The sequence below is a fragment of the Trachinotus anak genome, unplaced genomic scaffold, assembly GCF_046630095.1.
Source record: "Trachinotus anak isolate AG129_WGS33_773 ecotype Australia unplaced genomic scaffold, CSIRO_AGI_Tana_v1 ptg000005l, whole genome shotgun sequence".
Taxonomy (NCBI): Eukaryota; Metazoa; Chordata; class Actinopteri; order Carangiformes; family Carangidae; genus Trachinotus; species Trachinotus anak.
Genome location: NW_027273856.1, coordinates 2,754,441 through 2,775,313, shown reverse-complemented (window position 1 = coordinate 2,775,313; position 20,873 = coordinate 2,754,441). Strand labels below are relative to the sequence as shown.

At 40.6% G+C, this 20,873-nt stretch overlaps 1 protein-coding gene across 3 annotated transcripts in view; it reads left to right on the top strand.

The window, feature by feature from the left end:
• The window catches only part of pcxb (pyruvate carboxylase b), a 283,342-nt gene that overhangs the window by 143,814 nt on the left and 118,655 nt on the right, over window positions 1-20,873 (top strand). The window lies entirely within an intron of this gene.

Below are 20,873 nucleotides of genomic sequence, written 5' to 3'. Positions count from 1 at the left end.
TTGCTGCCTCACCACTTTTAACAACTGGAAACAAAGTGAAATAGGCAGATTTTGTCTTTTGTGTTTGTTCAAAGTTGTCATTGTATGTCTACCCTAGACCAGACCAACCAACAGGAACAGCTTACAATATACAGAGTAATGCAGTGTGTATAAATATGACTACAACTACAGCTTCAAAACTTGCCACTGAGTAGGGCAGCATTATCACATTGACATTATCCTGGAATGCTTTAGACTTCAGGTGTTTGCATCATGTTGTGTTGTGTTGTCTCTTCGTGTAAGGAAATATACACTACAATGATACTGCTGCTATTGTGCATATTTTTCATTATTCAAAAGAAGAGAACGTTTTTGGACATATCTGTGGAGACGGTGTCTAAACTCAAAGCCACTGGAAGGGTTTTCCCATTGCATTGGTTTGTTGACATCTGAGAGCATAGTGCCATGAAATGCTGTCATCTATTATTTGGAGCACTTCATATCACTGTATAGTCTATGAAAGACAACACATTTACAGAACACTGGTTATGCACCATTAGAGATTTAAGCCGTCTGTCCCTTTGCAAAATCACTTAAATCCCAAAGTGTTAAGATTCTGTCGAACTTGGAAAATGAAAGCTAGCAAACCAGGCTATCTACTTTTCTGGATAGCGTAGCTCGCTGATTTTACTACTGATTCCCACTTGATGTTTAGAAGGAGGGCAGTCTGCCAGAGCTGTGGTATTCTCTCTTTCAATGGTCCAGTTATGGTGATGGTAAAATGACCTGACTGTCAAAGCTGTGACTGTCACAGAATAAAGATAAACATGTGGAGACACGTAGTAACGCAGGGATTACAGCTGATTCCCCGTTTGTGCAGCCCTTGGATTTGAAGTAAAATTTAGTTGTATTTCTAGTGTCAACCCACACAGATAGTGCACCAATCAAATTACAACAGTGTCAGTCTGAATCAAAAATTCACACTTCCTGGAGCACACTACTGGAGGAGGAAAACATCAAGAAACCCTAAAAAAAACCCACTTAGAAAATAAATAAGTGTTTTCCCCCGCTTGTAAATCACTTTGGATAAAGCATCTGCTAAATGAGTAAATGTAATGTCCACCCATGATACTGTAATGTATGTAAGTAAAGATGGATTTTATTTTCAGATTGACTTTAAAATGTTCTTATGTGATGATATAACAAAGCATCTTTCTCAAGTCTAGAGAGACAAAGTGAGTTTTACAAGCTCACAGGTGAAAAGAGGACAAAAATGTCTGGAGGAGATAAGAGGAAGAAGGGCAGACCTGTTAAAATGACATATAGCATTGGTCTTTGCAGTAAACAGCCACTAAGCACTGAGCTGTTCAACACATACACACACAGTACACAATCGCTTACAAAAACAACTGTTTTATGGGGAAAACAATCTCATATATCGAAGTATTTTCACACTAACATGACTTGCTGACTAAACCTGCCACTCCAGCTTACATGCTATCATGTAGGAAACATGCACAATTGCTTCAACATGTCAACACAAACACAATGCCTGTCATAAGACAGACACGAGACAGATGCATTTATAGCCCGAATCAGCATCTCGTTACTGTATGCACACATGCACACACACAGCAAGTTGGAGCTGGATGGTGTCAACTGGGACTTTAAAGCCATAATCAGGATTAAACGGCTAGAAATCAACTGTGACGAAAGGAGAGAGGGAGAGGATGGTATGGGAGGCAAAGAGGGGGAAGGAGAGGGAGGAAGGAGGGAGCGGGGACGGGAGAAAAAAAGGAGGTTGGATGATGTGAGAGTAGAAAATTGAACCAAAAATGAAGACAAACGCACAAAGAAGACAACAAATTTGGAAAAGGAACTTGGTAGAGAAACTTGTCAATAATCTGTCTGCAAAAGAAAATGTGAATCAGTGGTTTTTCATCACCACCTCTCATTCTAATCCTCTGAAAACGGTAAACAAGCAAAAAGTTGTTACTACTTCCTGTCTGATTTTAGTCAGGTGTGTGAATATAGAAAATCTTTCTTCCTCTTCTGGCTCAACATAACATGTTGTGTTTTCCTCTGCCACGTTTGGGCTATCCTTAGAAATGTAGACGTAAGATGCAGAAATATCTCTAAAAGGATTAAAAACTAGATTCCCTATGTGATCGTTTGCTCCGTGAGTGTTTTCACCACACTGAAAGAAGAAATCTGGGTTAGTGGTATGTATAGCAGCACAAAGGGTCTGAAACATACAGCCAACTTCAAAGCAGAAGACATGGTTTTTCCATAGCGGCTTCCTCTTTTGCTGATTTGTTCCACTCCATTCTTTCAATGCCCACTCTCCTTTTCTTGCTTTTTCTTCGTCTTTTGCATCTGCTCCGCATCCTCATTTCCTGTCACTATTTCCTTTCACTCTGTCAGTCCCCGCTCTGCTGTAACATCACAGCTTGAGTTTAGCCACATGCACGTAAAACAGCAAAAACACATACACACTCCTGCTGACCTGCAGCAGTCTGGACGTCTGTGTGCATATTAATTTGTGATCAGAGTGAGAGTTAGAAACACACAGGAGTGGGGGGGGGGGGGGACTGTAGAGAAGGCAATGACCTTGCTGAAGTTGTGAAATCTGATTAGTTGGGTGAGTAATGTACTTTCCTAAGAGACAGCCTATCTGTCATGGCGTCTGAGGTTTGGGTCAACCGCAGGTCACAGCAACATGTGATTGTGTGCTCAGTTTATTTAAGCGGGAAAAAAAAAAAATCATCAACTGTGTTTGGCTGAAGATGATGTTGGTGGACAATGAAAGATTACTCTGGCTGGTGAATTACTTTTCAATGCCACTCCTTGAAAGGCTGGAAAGCAGTCGCGGCAGAGCAGCAAATGAGACTGCAATAAAATTCAGAGGTGTAGGTGTAAGCAGCACGTACAAATGAAAACCAAAGAGGACAATTAATGGTTTGCATTGAGAGTAGGCGGCAGAGCATACAGTCTACAACCTGTGTAGAAATGAAAGATAAATCCAGTCAGCATGGGGAGAGAGCGTCTTATTGGTGTCAGTACTCTTCTGTGACTCGTTGCCTCGAAGCCCAGTTTGATTGAAAATGAATACCTTCACAAATTAAAAAGCACTAATGACCAGTCAACTTTGAGGAAAGCCGTTGACCTCAGGTCTAGTCAAGAGAATAAATAACTCATGAACATTTCGACACAGAGGGCAGAATGCATGTTAATAATGCTGCATTAATTAAGTTTAGGCCCACGCGGTCACTTTCTGGCGAGCAGAACCTCCACAGATGCCCTGAGCTCCTAAAACTGTTTACCTGTTTCTGAAATCGCAGTAGGAGTGGAGTAGTGTTTGTTGAGAAGTGAGAATATACCACAGTTAAAGGCAGCTTCAAGTACCAGAAATGGTGTTGTGCACATTCCCATGCACAGTCATGAATATTGAGGTTCAGAGGCAGCGACATGCATACCAATGCAGATATTTCACACACACACACACACACGCACACACGCACATGCACACAGGAGTAGGGTTCAGGGGGATGTGGGAGTTTTTAATTAAGGGTCGGTACACATGCTGATTAATTTATGTGTTCTAATACTCACACACACACTGAGGAAGGTTTTAGGGCTTAATCATCCACTACACACATACAGACACACACAAACACACTCATTCTCATTTTGAAGGCTTAACAACAAACAGACTTAACATATATGCATAGTGGTGGAATAAACAGCATTATTCATGTTCTGTCAGAGTCGGACCTTGGCATCCTGAAGCTGGTGTCTTAGGTCACACTCGTAGATTGTGTTAATTGAAAATAAACAAATGAAGCTTATCAGACCTAATAGATCATTCTCCAAGTATTGGGTTTTAGAAGTTTATTGCCTTAGTCATTTAATTAAGAGATTTTAGAGCAGAGCAGCTTTGAACGGCTCCAAGCCTGCTGCTCATTGAAACTAATGTGGAAATTGAGACCCAGCTTTGTCAGCTACTGGTGAGGAGTCTCCTCTGTCACTTCCAGCCATTTGTCAACGATATGTCTGACAAAGATGTATTCATAGAAGCTGAATCAGCGTAGTCCAGTTTGAACCGTGGTGGCCACGGTTTTGTCTCGCAGCACCTTTCCCAGGGAGCTCTGTTCTTTTCTCCGATGTTTTCAAGTGTAATTGAACGGACATTGATGGAACAGAGAATTCGATTTCTCTCGACCATCTGGTCACACTTCCAGTCACACTCACAAAGAGAATGAAATGCTTTCCAAACTGTTCATCTTGAGGGCAGCGTTACATGCTGCAGTATTTTTTTGTAACATTCAGTAAAATGTGGTGAATTAACCTGTAAATGCATCTGTTTTTTCAAATGCTTAAAAAAAAAAGTGTGGAAACCTTGGAGACAAATCCGATCTGTTAAAGCTGCCACTTTTTCTCATTAAAAGTGGAACAGTTCTTTTTTTTATGTACCAGAAATACTAGAGCTGGAGGTCTTTCTTCCACTAAAAATGCCATCACACCACTTTATGAGTTCTGCTGGTTATTTGACAGCCGGGTTTGCTTGTTTCCACTGCAACATCTGGCAACCCAGTAGCACTGACACTTTTAATGTTCGAGTTTTTTTCCCAGACTGAGCCTGAGGTATACCTGCTCTCACTGTGCTCTTGCTAATATAAAATTCCATTACAAGCCTGCACTCTGTGTTAGTCTGAAAGTGTGTGTTTTGCTCGTGAGGCTGAATGATATATGTTTTTCTAGCCGTTCAGCACTGTTCATCAATGCATTTGGTAAAATCTCCCTCTTACTTCTCGAGCCACATCCTTCTCTCCTCTGTTGGTCTTCTCTCCTCTCCTGACAGTGCTAAGTGCCAGCTCAGTGCCACAGTACCATTACCCCTCTTCCAAATTACAGTGTGTATACATATGAGCGTGTGTGCACACAGTTTGGCCAAATTATAGGGAAGTCCAGCCTCACTCTACAACTACACATTAATATGTTAGACCTTAAAAGGAGTGAATTTACCAGATGTAAATTTCGAGTCAAAGTGGTGTGTAATGTTCTTGTCGGCTGTTAAAGTAGCCCTGCCCTTAACAGCCCTCCAGTTGAGACATTTACAAAGACCTTGTTGAGGTCCCACGGAGCCACAAGGCCAGCAGAGGTGACATGTTTACAGCTGTCTTGGACAAAGCCTTTCAGAGTGGCATTTCATCACAAAGTCTAGGCTGCTAGTAGATCGATATGGACTCAGAGAGGGAGGGAAAATAGCAAGACTAAAAAGTCTGAAACCCTGGTAGCAGCCCCTTGAGGCTGCAGTATTCATTGAGCTCATACTCTGAATGTATTGGAGGAAACAAACACAATGCTGATTAATTTGCTGCTTGTAGAACCAATTCATGCTGAATATGTAAAGTTGGACATCGGAGCAGGTCAGGAATCAATAAGGGTTTTTCTTTATGGGAGAATGAAAATGCTCAGCAAATATCACGACATATTTCAAGGTAGCTCCACCATTGCATTTAGTGGAACATTTAATTTCAACATTTCTTGGCTACAAATGGAGAATTTGAAATTGATGTTGGTGCTAAGCAAAAGTTAAAGGAGTCACCAAAAATATCTGGTGTCCTCTTTGTGGCAAAAATGAACAGTAAAATATTCTGAATTATACAGCATATTTGCTGTGGTTTTATGTTGCCTGTTGTGCAAATGGGCTGTTGAGTAGAGGAAATAAGCACCAGTCTGCATTTCACACAGCAGCCTCTTCATCAAAGAAGTTATTTGCTGAAAAGTTAGCGTGTTCCTCAGAGGCTCCAGGAAGCAGCTATGTTCAAGGAAATGTGACACTGTAGCACAGAGTTTGGTATGGGATTATTTACAATTATGAATTTCAGGGGGTTTTTACACTCTGGAAGCCTGTGGGCTACAATGAATCAGCACAAAAAGGCAAAAAGTGGAATGACTTCGCCGCTGGTCAGAAAGGCAGAGTCATTCCCCATCCACAGTTATAAGCTGAAAACCCATTCCTTCAAGAAGTACCTCAAATCACCTTCTCTACGCTGAATCCTATTTCCTCTCCTCCTCTTCCGCCTCAGCTCACTCTAATTTGCTCTGAACTTTTTAAAAAAGTCCCTCCTCTACCTCTATCTTTAAAAAAAAATGTTGTTTTTTTTTTCTGTAAATGTTGGTGATCAAGGAACTAAAGCTTATTCTACCACTGCCTTCACTCTAAGTGGCTCTGGATAAGAGCATCAGGTAAATGCTAAAATATGAAATAGAAAATGTTCCCAAAAAATGGTCTTGGGGTATCACACTGTCACTTTGCAATCTGTCAAAGAGCTAAAATCACCCTCACAGATATAATTGGATAAGTGATTTTCTCTCCTGTCAGGACACTGGGAAATTACTTAAATTGATTGATATGAACAAATTAAATCACATTGCATCTGAAAGCAATGTTGAATGGTCTGAACGGTCTGTGTTTTTTGGCTTAAGCAACACTTGATCCACCAGATGTGTGGCACCGCGCCTGATATATTCATCAGGAATCAACTCTTCTGCCTGAATAACCAAAGATTTCTTTGCTAAACACTTGAGAAAAATATTCAGTTGTTGACTGGGGTCTGCCAGGGGTGGTTTAATATTTCAACCGACCAAACAAGACGTTTTCACCCAGATGAACTGATTTAAAACACTGAGATCGATGTGAGTCTGTTTTGGAAGACGAAACCAGAAATCACCCAAACAAGATGTGTGAACCGCTGTAGCATGTGTGGATCGTCTGAGTGGGATTTTGAGTGACAGAAAACTATTTTAGACCCAGAAAATCCAGCATGAGAGCCAAACACAGAGTTCAGAGAGTTAATGGACAAATTGTTTTCAGTTTGAACTTGTTTACCTCTAGAAAGCAGGCAAATGGTTAGAGCTACTTGAACAGCATCTTTTAAAACAAAACATCTCTCAGTCAATAATGGTGGGAGGTAAGGGAAAATAGGAAAGAATGAATGAATGAGAATGTTTATGAAAAATATAGAAATAGGAAGAAAAACATCATGAAGAGCAGTGTTAAAGAGAAAGGAAAACAAGGGAAAGAGTGCTACAAAGAGGGTTGGCGAAAGATTTAAAAGTGCTACAGGAAAGTGATGGATGGAGAGAGGGAGAAATTAGTTTGGGAGAGTGCCTCGTGTTTTGGCTGCTGTAATGACTGAGAACAAAAGTCTCTTTTCTAATTCTGATGAGTTTAATTATTACTTGCCCTTAGCCAGGTGTTTGGATCAGCTAATGTCTGGATTCATTAATTGTCAATTAAAACAGAATCAGGTGCAGGCTCCCAATCTGAGCCACTTCTCACCGCAAACATTAAAACGTAAACTAACTGTTGGTGTTCATTCGTTTGATGACATTCGGAAAAAAATAAGATAAGCCCGGGTGGAGAAGTTGTGATAGGAAATAACGATAGATTTTGGATACGCCTTTTTAAAGGCAAAATAGCATTTTCTTATCTGCATTTCCTGTGATAAGGTAGGATTGACAGTCTGCATTTCATTCTGTAATGTGGCTCCTGTTATTGAAGAAAGTGGAGCGAGGGAGGGGCCGAGCAGAACAGCAGGAGCGAAGCGAAAGAAGATGGATAGCGCTCAGATCGATGGAAAAGCGAGGGAAGGTTGTTTAGAAAATCCAGACTTTTTATTCTCAAAGATTTAAGTAATGAGGTGTGTGTTGCCATGTCTTTGTGCCCGCATGTGTGTGAGTGTGTGTTCTTGTGAGAGACTACAGGGATTTGTCTCATTCTAAGTAGACGATGAATTTGAGCTTAATGCTCAGTGCTGCTGCTGAGAAAACAAATACTTTCAACTCAGGAGAGCAATAAGGAAGATGGTGGGGGTGGTGACAGTGAGAATGAATACGGGAGATGAGTGTTAACTGCATGCTCTGTGTTTTCATCTACTTCTTTTTTTCCTCACCTCTCTCTCTTTTCTTCTCTTCTATTTCTTTTAATTTTCATCTGATCAATTTCTCTCTCTTAATTTGTGTGTTTCTTGCTTCTACATTTCTCCTCTTTAGAGGGAAGAATACTTGATGTAACTGGTGTGGAATAACAAACATGCACTTAGGACGTGGGACCACTTGAGTTTATTGACAAGCTATATAACTGATCAGTCAACGACTTGGTAATTCTTGCAAAGATAAACATACTGCACACTTATGAAACCACATAATGATATGATCATAAAACTCAGCTCATGTTATTCAAAGAAACTGGTTCATAAATGTCACCACCACAGCTGTCATCAGACGTGATATTTAGTTTCATTCAATAACAACCTATTTACATCACACTGATGACCTAATCACTTCCTCTTGTGCCAGTCCACTGTTAATTGAGCAACACATTGTGCCTTGAACACAGTCATCAGGCTTTATCTGTTAAGCTGTCCCGACGCAGAATAAAAGGTGAAAGAGACCTTATCTGGCCATTTCTTTATTGCTCAGTGGTCCAGCTTCTTTGATCCTCATGGCCAGTTAACGTGGTATTTTGCTCTGAGATACGAGTGGTTTAAAAAGGGTTCACTGCTTTAGACTTTAGAAGCTCCTGTCATAAACACTGTATAACAAAGGGGTCAAATTTATATATATATTATAATATCCTAATGTGACTGTTTATGACAGGTGGAGGTTAGTGGTATTGATTAAATGTGTCACAGTATATTTCATCTCATATCACCATAGCAGTATATATTAGGTCCACCTAGCTAAAGAACTCATGCAGTCTACTACAACAGTATTGGGGTTTTGCTGAAACTGTTTTACAGAATGTTGTTTCAACTTTGTGATGATTTCGGAGGCTGCAGTTTGTGGCACAGTAACATTTTGTTCCCCTCATTTATGACAGTGAGGGTAAACTAAATATTAGAAGATGATTATTTCAAACATACGATTATTGAATGATTAATGATTTCTTTGGCAATTTTCTGTCACTTTTTTTTCTTCTTTTTGACCAGTGGCTTCTTCATATACAGCTATGTGATTGTGCTCCAAGTGATTAGGAAAATTGGTGCTGTTACCTTTGGTCACTGTCCACGCTGTATTCACCACTGTGTGGTAATCGTAACTGATGAGACCCAATCATGAAGCAGTCTGCCACATCATTTCTGAAAGGCTCTGTACAGCGTAACCCTGTAGCTTTCAAACAAGAACGGGTCCAGTGGTCCCCCTTTTAGAGGCTTAAAATCTGTGGGGTAGTGGATGCCAGGCGTAAACGTAGCAAAGGTGATGTGTTGTAAAACTGAAAGGTATTAGTGTGGCTGTAACCTAAGGCTCAGTGTTTGCGCTGTCATCCACATCACCAGCTTCGCTTTGAGTGAACACTTAGTTGGATGAGGTGGAGGCACGTGACTCAACAAGCGGGAGTATCTTTTTAAGGGGGCAGTTCATGCACACACGCACTTGGGAAGGTATTAACTAAATTAACCGACATGAGAGAGATTAAGTCGTTGAGAGGGTCTAAATGTCGGTTTTGATAGTTTTTCAGTTAATTGCTCAGCACTAATTGTAGTGTTGCAATAGGTCTTAAAGTTGGGAGCGGCCACACAGATGTGGAGTGGTCTGTAAAGTCCTACAGGAGACGGGATATTGTAGACACGGTTAAAGGTCCTCAGTACAAATTTTCTCTTTTTGTTCTTCCCTTTGAGGCTCTTTAAGGAGAAAATTATGTTCAGTCAGGACTTTTAAGACTAAAATGAGCATCCCAGCATAGTGGTGGACTGTGTAATGAAATTGGTCAAGCAGTGATATTTGGGTGGTGAGCAGCACTGTGTTGGTGACACTGTTGGGGATTATTCTATTTAAAATACACTTGAACTACCATAATGGTGACTGTGTGCGTGCTGATAAAGGACTTTGCAGTGAAATGTTGCAGTGTCTGCTCTTTTTCTTTGTTTTTCCTATTTTCATTTTATTCTTCTGTCACTGGCTTTTTTCTGCAGCTTTCTTCAAGTATTGTGTATTTTTGTTTTGTTGCTTTTATTTATTTGTTTCTGTTTCTCAATCTCACCATTATTCTATTCCTCGATTTGTATTTATTTTTGTTATTAAATGTACAAAGAAGAAGAATATATTTCTGTCAACACTAAAGTTTCCTTGTGATTGTAATGTCACAGATCTCCAAGTGGAAAGTTGAGCCTGACTGACGGTTCTCTGCCTTCTGCGTGGCTGACGTGTGCAAACATCATGTTTGGATGTTGCAACTTTTCGTTTGTGTCTGCGTATGTGCAATTTCGATATAAATATTTGTGTGTGTGTGTGTATACACTTCTGTATGCTTTTGCAGCACGTCTGCTTCTAAAGCACTGGAGTGGCCATCTGTGTGGTTGGAAGATTCAATTATATTTAAAAAGACTCAATAATGCCAGTGTTGAAATCCAGCAGGCACAAACCTCAAGTACACAGCAGGGACAGGGTCAGTGGTTTAGTGGGTGGAAAGCAGCGCTTGCACAGTTATGAAGGTGAAGTGTATGTGTGGACCTTGTTGCTGAACCACCCTGCAGATGTGAGATGAGCCTCAGTTCACTGCAGTTTGTGCATTGCACTATTAATTACGAGATTACCGGCAGTAGACCAGCAGGTGAGTAACACAGGGTAGAATCTTGCTGTTCTACTTTCAGCAAACAGCTTCATGTTTCACTGACAAATACAAGTTGGCTGGAGTGTGTGTAGATGGAGAGGTTTTTGCTGAACTGGCCACAGTCCAGAGCTGAGTGTCCATGAGTGAGGGAGTGAGTTACACCATCGATCAGCTGGCCAAATGTTAATTAGTTATTGTTCATGTATGTGAGCAGCTGTTGTCTTTAACCTATATGTTTGGTGATTCTGTCAGATGATGTTGTGGTTATAAAATCAGGATTTTAGCACCAGAGCAGCAGCTTGGAAATGGCTCGTCGTTTGGCCCAGCTCTGAGACTGGAGTAAATAAGGATGTAACTGAAACAGAGGAATTTTATTACTTTAACTAAGATAAAAAAAATTGGCAATTTCAACAAATGAGGCTGGCAGGTGTCAACTAGTGCTAGACTAACACAAGAAACAATAAATTAACTGAACAGAAAATAAAACTCCAACAGAAGACAAGGTGGTGCAATGGAGGAGGGAGCCTCCTGAGTGCCAGGATGGAGGGGTCTTTTATAATCTATGCGGAGGCCAACTGCCTCCACTTCCCTGATTGCCTCCAGCTCCACATTCACCGTCACACGTGGAAGTTCACATGAAGTTTTAATGGGCCACGTTTCAGTCACTATTTTAGACATGTTCCGTTGTCTGACAACAGAAACAGAAAAACATGTAAATGAGAACAGCTTCATTGGGAGTGTGGCTGTATTGAAATACTGTATATGTGAGCACAGAGAGGAGGAGACAGGCAAACAGACACTGGCTGAAGCCATAGGCAGGATTTAAATATGGTGTAATGAGGTCATTCATATGCTAATAATCAGTGCATTACGGCATCTAGTGACATTTAGCGACTTTTCAAACAAGCTTTAGCTACTTTCCATTGACAGTGCTTGTTTACAGCAGTTCCATGACAGTTTTAACTGTCCTCAATTTGGCACATTGACCATATACACTCTCGCCATATACTAGGGCTTGAATTAGTCGTTACTCTGTTGTTCCTTGGGTAGCACATGGCAGACACTTTGATGTTGAAGTGTCTGGTTCCCTTTGGGGCCACCCATCTGAAAATCTATGAGGCCATGATTCTTTCCAACACTTTAGATAAATGCCCACCAACTGTCCTCTGCTAAAGTTATAAATAAAATCACTAAAAGGAGAAGTCCCTGCTCTCCTCCAGGAGTGAGCATCTTTCCATGTGTCACAGCTGATGCATTGTGTAGTCGAACAGGGCGCTGATACCCAGATGCACAGATTGGAGCAAGCTATGACATCTGTTTTCAGTTAGAGAATTAATGTTTTATTGTTCACATCATGTACCACTGACAGCACACAATAGCACACTGATAAAACCTCACCTTGTACTGAACCATGCATAGATTTTAGAGACTCATTAGTTATTGTTCATGTATGTGACTGACCTGAACCTGATGTTTATCACATGAAGCCAGTCTGTAGATAATAACTAAGAATGCATGAGGTCACTGCAAAATGAATTTGTGATTCATTATTTCTTTGCCCAATGTCTTGAGCTGAGTCATCATAGCTGGAGGCTCGAGCCATTTTCTAAAATAAAACTAGTGATCTGAAAATTGTTGAAGTGACTAGGAGTGTGCTTAAAGTCACTTGATCAATAACTTCTTAAAATCTAACCTTTTTTAAATTCAGATAACTGATACATTTGGAGATGGCTGCTGTGCCGCATGTTTTCAGGGAGAGGAAGTGCAGCATCAGACATTTTTGTTCTCAATGGTGTTATTATTGTAATGTTTTTTTTCTTTTTGTTTTCAGAGATTTGAAAGTCTGTAGTTATTCTGAATATTCTTCTGTGCAATGATAACAGGAGGCCTCATAATTTCTTAGAGTCTTTTCGACAAATTGTACAAGTTTGGAGTTGAGTTGTATTTTTTCTTCACATAGCAAACTGTTCTATTGTAGCAAGTGATGAGAAGAGTGCTATGAGCAGTGCTGGCAGCAGGTCTGACATCTCTGTCTCCTTTTAAACTGAATTTTTCATGAAAATAATACATTTTCTTCAGTATCTTTGCTGGTGCTGGCAAGCAATGGGACATTGTCAAAGCTTCAGTATCCCCCTTGTAGTCTGAATACAGCGGATGTTTTGACAGCACTTTCATCTTGAATAACCACAAGCTAAGCTGTGGCTTAAGATGCAACAGATGACAATATGCAACCCACATAGCTGCAGATATTGTCTACACAGCCCTTACCTCAATAGATGTGAATGACAGACTATTGTGTCAGCCGATAAGACCTTAAAATCTATTTTCATTTTTTCTTTTTAAGGAAAAGGGTAACGGAATGCATTTGCTTCTCGTGACATATTTTCCCCAAACATTTGCAAAGTTGCTTCACTGTCAAGTGTCTGCTGCTATATTTTGTTTTGCAGTATGCCAGGCATAGTATTTCTGCTAGTATATTCAAATTAAAGTTAAAAGCTTTAATTTAGATCTAATTGTTGCCAGCTGACTACACAAAGGTTTTTCAACAGCTTCAAAGTTTTGGCATACACCAGAAAATTGTGTATTTTATGGGATGTTTTCATACATTGGGTAAGAATATTATGTGTGTGCACACATCTACAAAAACTCATTTTCATAAGTGCTGGATACCAAAAAATAGATGAATTACCTGAGGAAGGTCTCTGTTGCATCTAAACATCAATGATCAAACTTAAGCAAGCTCTGATTCCAACGTCCCAAGGTGCTTTTCTGCTGTAATCTTTTGAGACATCACACTCAGGATGATAATAAACATATTTCAGTGGACTCCACTAAGTGAAGACTGACACTTTAGCCCCACCAACCAAACAACACACCGAGGTCCGAAATATCCACCAGCAGCAGAAGAGTCTGAATGTTTCATAGCAATAATCTCCCGCTGTATTTGGCCTTTAGGCATTTTAGTCTAGATAAGGAGCAGGGCTAAATTGCCCACTGGCTGTCAACTGCAAAGCTAAAGAACCCTCTCTCAGTAGTTGGTCCCAATTACAGCTCAGCTGAGATTCCCAATGGCTCTAAAGCTGTGAGTGCTCCAAACCAAATTCGCTCCTCGCACTGTCTTTAGTGGGGTGGGGGGTTTTGTCTCAGCTTAGCTCCCAGTTGTACTCTAATCATAAGCAGTATGGCCATGGGCAAAGTTGTAAGACCAATAGTTGGATCATATCTGCTGTTGCATAATATTTAGCAGCTAAATCCTGAGGAGTGTGACAGTCATTCGGCCCCTCCACTTGGGAAGAAAGGTACTGCACTGAGAGATTTGTTGAAGAATTTGTGACCGTTGGCTTCACTAATTGGCAGAGGTATTTTGGAAATGGGAAAACATGTTTCAGTCTTTGTAAATGGTGTTGGTTCAGAGGTGGGAGTGGATTTGTGAGGTTGTACTGTAGACTCCGTAATTGAGCAGTCACTAAAGGCAAGTGTAGGCTACTTCCAGAGTTGTGTTTATTAGCTGAGCTCAGAGGGAGTATGGATGTTTGTAACAGTCATTTAACAAGTATTATTGAATGTTTGGAAATGGTGGTAAACACTAGAAATGTAGCGGGTCTAGAAGTTCCATCACTTCACCACAGTTGCACAAATCAGCAAGTATTTACTGATGTCTTTGTCCCTTTCTTCTTTTCTAATTAGAGCTCCCATTAACATTTATCTTTCACACCTTCTTACTATTTTTTGTCACTCTACCAGTTTCTCACCTTTTGCTTTCTTTTCTCACTCCCTATTCTTGTCTTCCCCTGTTGCTAGCTCTCTAGAAACCAGCCAGAAAGCCTAAACGATGACACCCCACTGTATCCGTTCCTCTTTCTCTGCCGCTGTCTCTCCCCTCTCTCTCAGAAAAGCTACTGTGGAACGTCTCAAGATGAGAAGAGTTACAAGATTTCACTCGCTCTTTCTGATGAGGCGTCTTATCCCGCAGGGATGATGAGTTGGAGGAGTAGGTGGTAGCATTGCCACGCAGGGAACAAAAAAAGAAAATGAAGAGTGAAAAATGATGAAAAGAGGGCAGGAAGCTCCCGTTTCGTTCCTTGTTCCAGGGGAAAAGTGAAGAGGAGATGGGCAGTGGGCGGGATGTTGAGAGTCAATGATGAGCAGGAGAGGCCCTGCGGTGAAGTAAGAAAAAGGAGGGAAAAGGCAAAAATCACCTGCGGGAAAAACATGAGAAAAGAAGAGATGTCAGACATAAAATGGGTGAGGTTAAACAAAATGGAGCATACTGGAGAAACTTGAGCGATATAGAGGTGGAGGGTTGAACAGAAAAGACATTGTGGAGAAGCAGAGAGTGGAACTTCCTCCAGTTAAGAGAAGCTGTCAATGAAGTGATGTGCTCCCTCAGTTGCAAAAGATGGACACAGGTTAAATAAGGGAAGTTTAGGAAGAGGGAAAAAAGCTTGAAGAGTAGAGTAGCAGGCCTAGAGAAACAGACATCTTTCTGGAGGTTAATGATGAATAATACAGTGCAATAATGTGGAAGATCAAAGGAACAGAGGCTTCATTTAACACTAGAAAGCAAAACATCTGTCGTCAGTCAGGCGTATTAGGACTTCAAGGAGGTGACACATTTCTCGAACAGCTCTTTGAATCCATAATTGGAAAGATTGCCATTGAATACTGACCTACCAACACTGGATTACATCCTTAAACTGCAGCAAGTTTCAAATTCATCATATGCCACACATTTCTTAGGCTTTCACCATTTACCTTGAAGCATCGTGTTAACTATGTATGAACTATTTTATGGCCTTGATGTTGCCATAAACTCTAATGCTTTAATTCAACTATTTTCTTTTAATAAAGAACTGATAACATGACTGTAATTAATGTAAAAGGTGTGCTCATAGTGTCAAACATCCAGAGACTTACCCCCCAACTTTTCAGCCTTATTTAGCTCATTGTTTTAGTTTCTTTTACTGCACCACAAACAACTCTGATCAACATCATTGCCAGCCAAACGACTGACCCTGCTGAACACGGCAGAGCATTTATAGGACGACATTGATGAAATGGAGTTTTAAATTGGATTTGTGTGTTATGGTTTGAGTGGGAGCAGAAAGTCAAGATTCAATCTGTGTGCACGTGAATGAGACAAAGGTTTTTAAACTACTGTACACAGAATTTATGTTCTTTCAATAGCAGACCACTCCAGAGCTTCCTGTGAGCCTGTCCACTCAGCCGTGTGAAAGACATGTCACCACATGTACCTCAATTGTTAAAACATTTACTGGCACTGCTGCGGTCAGGGGCCCCATTTTTTGTGTTGCTCAATATCTAGGTTAGAAGGGTAAGGTGACAGAAATACTGCTGGAGGGCCTCTGCTCCAACTGGGATAAAAAAAAAAAACAAAAAAAAAAAAACAATCTGTGTACTCATAATGGTGCAGGGCACATTGGATAAAGGCGTCCAGCAAAAGTCTGTGCTCACTTCCTGACTATCAGGGTTTTTTTTGTCAGTGATAGTACAAACATGTTGGTCCCCAGTTCCCACATCTGAGTGAAGAAAACATGAATAGGAGTTACATTTTTCCTCCTGACTTTAAACAGGTCATTGAAGAATCATAAAATTTTAGCTGCAGACAAAAAGAGAGAAAAAGTCAGAGGATAAGGAGAGAAGGGAAGGGAGGTAATCAAGGTCTCTCAATTAAAATGTCTTACTGAGCAGTAGAAGAGAGAGCGATGAGTGAATGACTGTGTAGGAGTGAGGGCAGAGGTGAAGGAGAAAGGTTGAATGGGAGAGCTGAAGTGAAAATAGTATCTAAGGTTTCAAGATTGTTTCATTATAATGAGAATTTATCTTATGTTTTCAAGCTTTCTACTCTTGAAATGAACATTTAAAAATTCACTAAACAGCATCCATGTGGATTTATAGCTTTTTTTTTTTTTATACACGTAAGCATCACCTCACATTACCTGTAAATTATAGTCAGAATCTGAGAGGTCAGTTTTAAAAAAAAACAGCTGCTGAGTTTAGGAAGAAGGGACAAAAGTGGGGAGGAAATGAGACAATGCACATAAAGGATGAAATGGAGAGGGACATGGACGGATGCAAAGATGAAATGCCAAAATATATTTGGGTGAGACAATAAAAGTATGGAGAGGAATTTTAATGTCTAAGCACGTGAGTCTGCACTGATGTGGTGGCCAGAAGTGGGCATGATAGTATGGAGAAAAAGAAGCTAAAGGAGGGAGAGGATGTGGAGAAAGAGAAGAAGGTTAATAAAGAGTCAGGAGAGCGGAATAAAAATGAGTGAAAGATGACTACAATGAATTGGTGAAACAATATGCGAAACAAGCAAAGGAGTGAGAGAGCAGGAGGTCGGAGAAAAGTGGAGATTAGGAGTGAATGCAGTGAACAAAGGATTGAATGCGAAGTCAGTGGAGGTGAAGGAGAGAGCAAATTAGATAGGCTAGATTAAAGATTGTGGAGAGACAGTGAGAGGAAGGCAGAGCGAGAGGGGGGTGATGCATGAAGGTAAAGCCTTGCAACAGGCTTAGTCTTCTATCATTTTAGCTCCCCTCTAGTTTGAGCATTGTCTCTCCCCCTTTGTCTCATCTTCTGTTTCTCCTCTGCCATCTCCCTTTCACTTCCTTCTCTTCTCCCATCTGTTCCTTTAAAGGTGCTCTGTGTAGCATGTCATTATCAAATTAACTCTGCCACCTTAGCGTAATTAAACACACGCTAGCTGAGACTGTTGGTATCTGTCTCAATCCTGTAGTTTAAGTAGAGCTGGTGTTTATCAAAAATCATCCCATTTCCAGTAAACCCAAACTTCAAGGTATCACCAATTGCTATCTTTCAGCATTTCAGGTAACCAAAAAAAAACCAAAAAAAACAATATTGATCAAGGGAAAAAAAGGTTCTTTGTATCATATATTTAGATAAGGCAAATCTTTATTTTCCTGCCCTCTGCTGCTGTAGCACTCCAGTCCTGTACCTCACTTCCTCCATCGATCTCTCCCTCCTTTGCTGCTACTCCCATCTCTCTCCTTCTCTTTGCTCTTCTATCACCAATCAATCTTTTTATCTACCTCCGCTGCTATCACTCCCCGTCTATCTCCTCATCTTTGTTTTTCTCCGTCAGCTTCTCTCCACGCTGTACTCAGCTGACTATGAAATGGTAACACACCCAATTCAAGATGAAGTGAAAGCATATGTTGAGGAGGTGGTTTGTGCATCTGATCTATACAGGTAAACAGTTGTTTGATTTGATTAGTGCATGAATATCCTCAGAGAATCCCCTCCAGGTGTAATGTGTAGGTAATATTTTACTTAGATTGACGTTGTTATACATGCTCAGTTAGAGCATTGTGTAGCCATCAACAGTCATCATTAGCTCTCCTGATGATCTTAGTCATTATTCAAGCCTCATTTCCCTTGAGCCTTGTTAACCATAATACAAATAGAAAAATTAATTAAAAACTTGATATAAGCAGAGATTAGTGTCTGGGTGGTTATAGATTCTATATGTCAATTCTTTTCCTGTTTCTGTTTCCTGTCAAAACGGCACTATGAAACAATCATTGTCATCATCATTGAATGCCCAGGACAAATGACAGAGGTATAGAGGGCTCATTAGCTCCTGCAGGGACTGAGAAAGTCAGAGCTGCCACCCCACTAAAAAACCCAGCATTGTTTAAAAATGGTAAAGTGGCCTCTCACCACCCAGGCAAAAATGTGAAAGTGGAATCTCTAAATTTACTGTAAAGGTCCTGAATTTCAAAGTAACATAACCAGATGACATCCACACATGGTAAAAAACGGTCATGCATTATCAGGAGCCTGTTATCAAACAGAAGGTCAGATGTAAAATAGCTCGACTCAATAGTCGGTTTCTTCTTTCACTATTATGCTTATTTTTATCCTCTAAAAACGATTGTTTAGTTCCATATATTTAAGTCAAACAATAACTGTCTCACTCTATCACACTAATTCATGGTTTCAGTTAAAGTGACTAAATAAATGTGAAGCACCAAGTGATTATATTGCTACTCCATCTTTGTGAGTGACTGTGTCTAATAAACAAATGATGTATGTATGTATGTTTTCTACATGCACTTTCTCAAAGCTTCACAATTGTCTCTTGCTTACTATTGACTGTGCATTTTTATATGAGGTAGGTCTTAATGCCAGATCCAGTTGTGCCATTTCGATGAGAGAAAAAACTGTCTTTCTGATCATCTTATTTGGTTTGGGTTTGCAACAAAATGCAAGTTACAGTAACACAACAATAACAATGCCTCTGTCTGCGCACTGTCCAAAATAATATATAATCTATTGTAAAAATGTTAATGTCATGAACTCAATATTTAACTCAAATGTCCATATGTTCTTGTAGAGTGTCACATGAGTGCTTAAACTGTGTCCTCTTATTATTTGTTCCCACTAATATCCCTTTACAACATTACTACTATTCTCAAAAGACACATGCCCCTGCAAGTTACAGCTCAGTGTCTGCACTTATTAGATCAGTTTGAGACTTGGCCAAGTTATAAAAAATTGAGTCATGTTTTAAAGGAACCCTGGGATTATATTGAAGAACTGAGGTCTATTCAGCTTTTTGTCTAATGTGCTGCCTTAAGGACTTCAACTCATAATTTCAGACCCTACACTAGTGACACATGTAGATGGTTGCTATGCAAATGTCACTGTTTTGTAATAATTATTTGATGTGATAATCTGTGACTGTGGAACAGAGCCGGTCTCTGTACTGTTTCTATCAAGGCACAGTTCAGCTTGTTGCAGAGATGGTCCAGCTGGTTTCTCGTGCACGAGGTGCCGATCCTGATGCATCCTTATTCAGCAGTTACTCAGCACACTGCAGGCAAATGCATCATACCTTGATCATAACTGCAAATGTCAGAGGAAGTTTGGCTGAAGGCAGGCACGGCCTCTCAAGACGCATATGTACACACACAACATGTGTACGCAGAAACATGCAAACCCCACAGCCTCAAGGTCATCTTGTAGTGCCCGTTTGTGAATGTGTGTGTTCAGAGGTTGTGTGTGGATGTGTGTTTGCACGTTACTCAGCATTTTTTTTTAATTAGTCAAATTAGGCCAGGGTTTCGCCTTCGGCAAAGAAAGCAGAGGGAGGGGTGGTGTTCTGCGCAGTGTTGTTCTTGTCCGTCACACATAAGTGCACACACACGAACACACTCACTCTCTTTCTCAAAGGTGACTGTAGCTTTTAATGTGGCCACTTAAGAGTTTGAAATCAAATTGTCCTCTAACCTGATGTCTGAGCCAGAGACAGACAGACACACACACACACACACACACACACACACACACACACACACACACACACACACACACACACACACACACACACACACACACACTCACTCACTCCCACTTCTTTATTTTCTCTTGTGTCACTGTTGATGATCTCAAACAAGGACACTGTCTACACTCAGACAGGGTCTCGTGTCTAAAGCTCAAAAAGGGAGAGAGCACATTAACCCTTTACACTCATACACACACTCACTCACTCTCTCTCTCTCTCTCGCTCTCTCTCTCTCTCTCTCTCTCTCTCTCTCTCTCCCTCTCTCTCTCTCTCTCTCTCTCTCTCTCTCTCTCTCTCTCTCATTTGATCCCTCTGTGGTTAAAGGATCTTTTATCTGCTTGGTAATAAATTGTGGCAAAGTGTGACAGGACAGAAATAACATCACCGCACACACACACTCTACACATAGTGTTTGTATTTTGTCTGTCTGTCACACATTCAGCCGGGGATATGCGCAGAGGCACACACAGGCATGCACACAAACACACACTTAACACAATAACCTCCCTCCCTATTGCTGTTCCAACTGAGAAATAACAGCCCAGTCTGCAGCTCAGTGCAGCATTCATCCCCTTTGAGCTTATTGTTTTGGTTTCTGCATCCGGTGCACCTCCCGGGGGAGGTATTCTGGCTGCATCCACTGGGAAACCAGAGCCAGAGCCTACCTTGCTTTGCCTGTTGCTACCATGACCTGGATAAAGAAAACGGATAAATGAAAGGATGTTTTGGTTTGCTACCTTGTGTTTTCCAATTTAATTTTGTCTTTTCTTCTGTCTTCTTCTCATTTAGATTCTTAGAAGTTTATTTAGCTGTGTTCACTGGCGGATTGCTGCCACTTTATGTCTTTGCTCTGCTGCTAAATTGACGTTTAACTGAGCTTCAGGTAGGAGTGAAAGGGTCTTGTGATGTCTTACATTAGACTGTCTGAAACCAGCA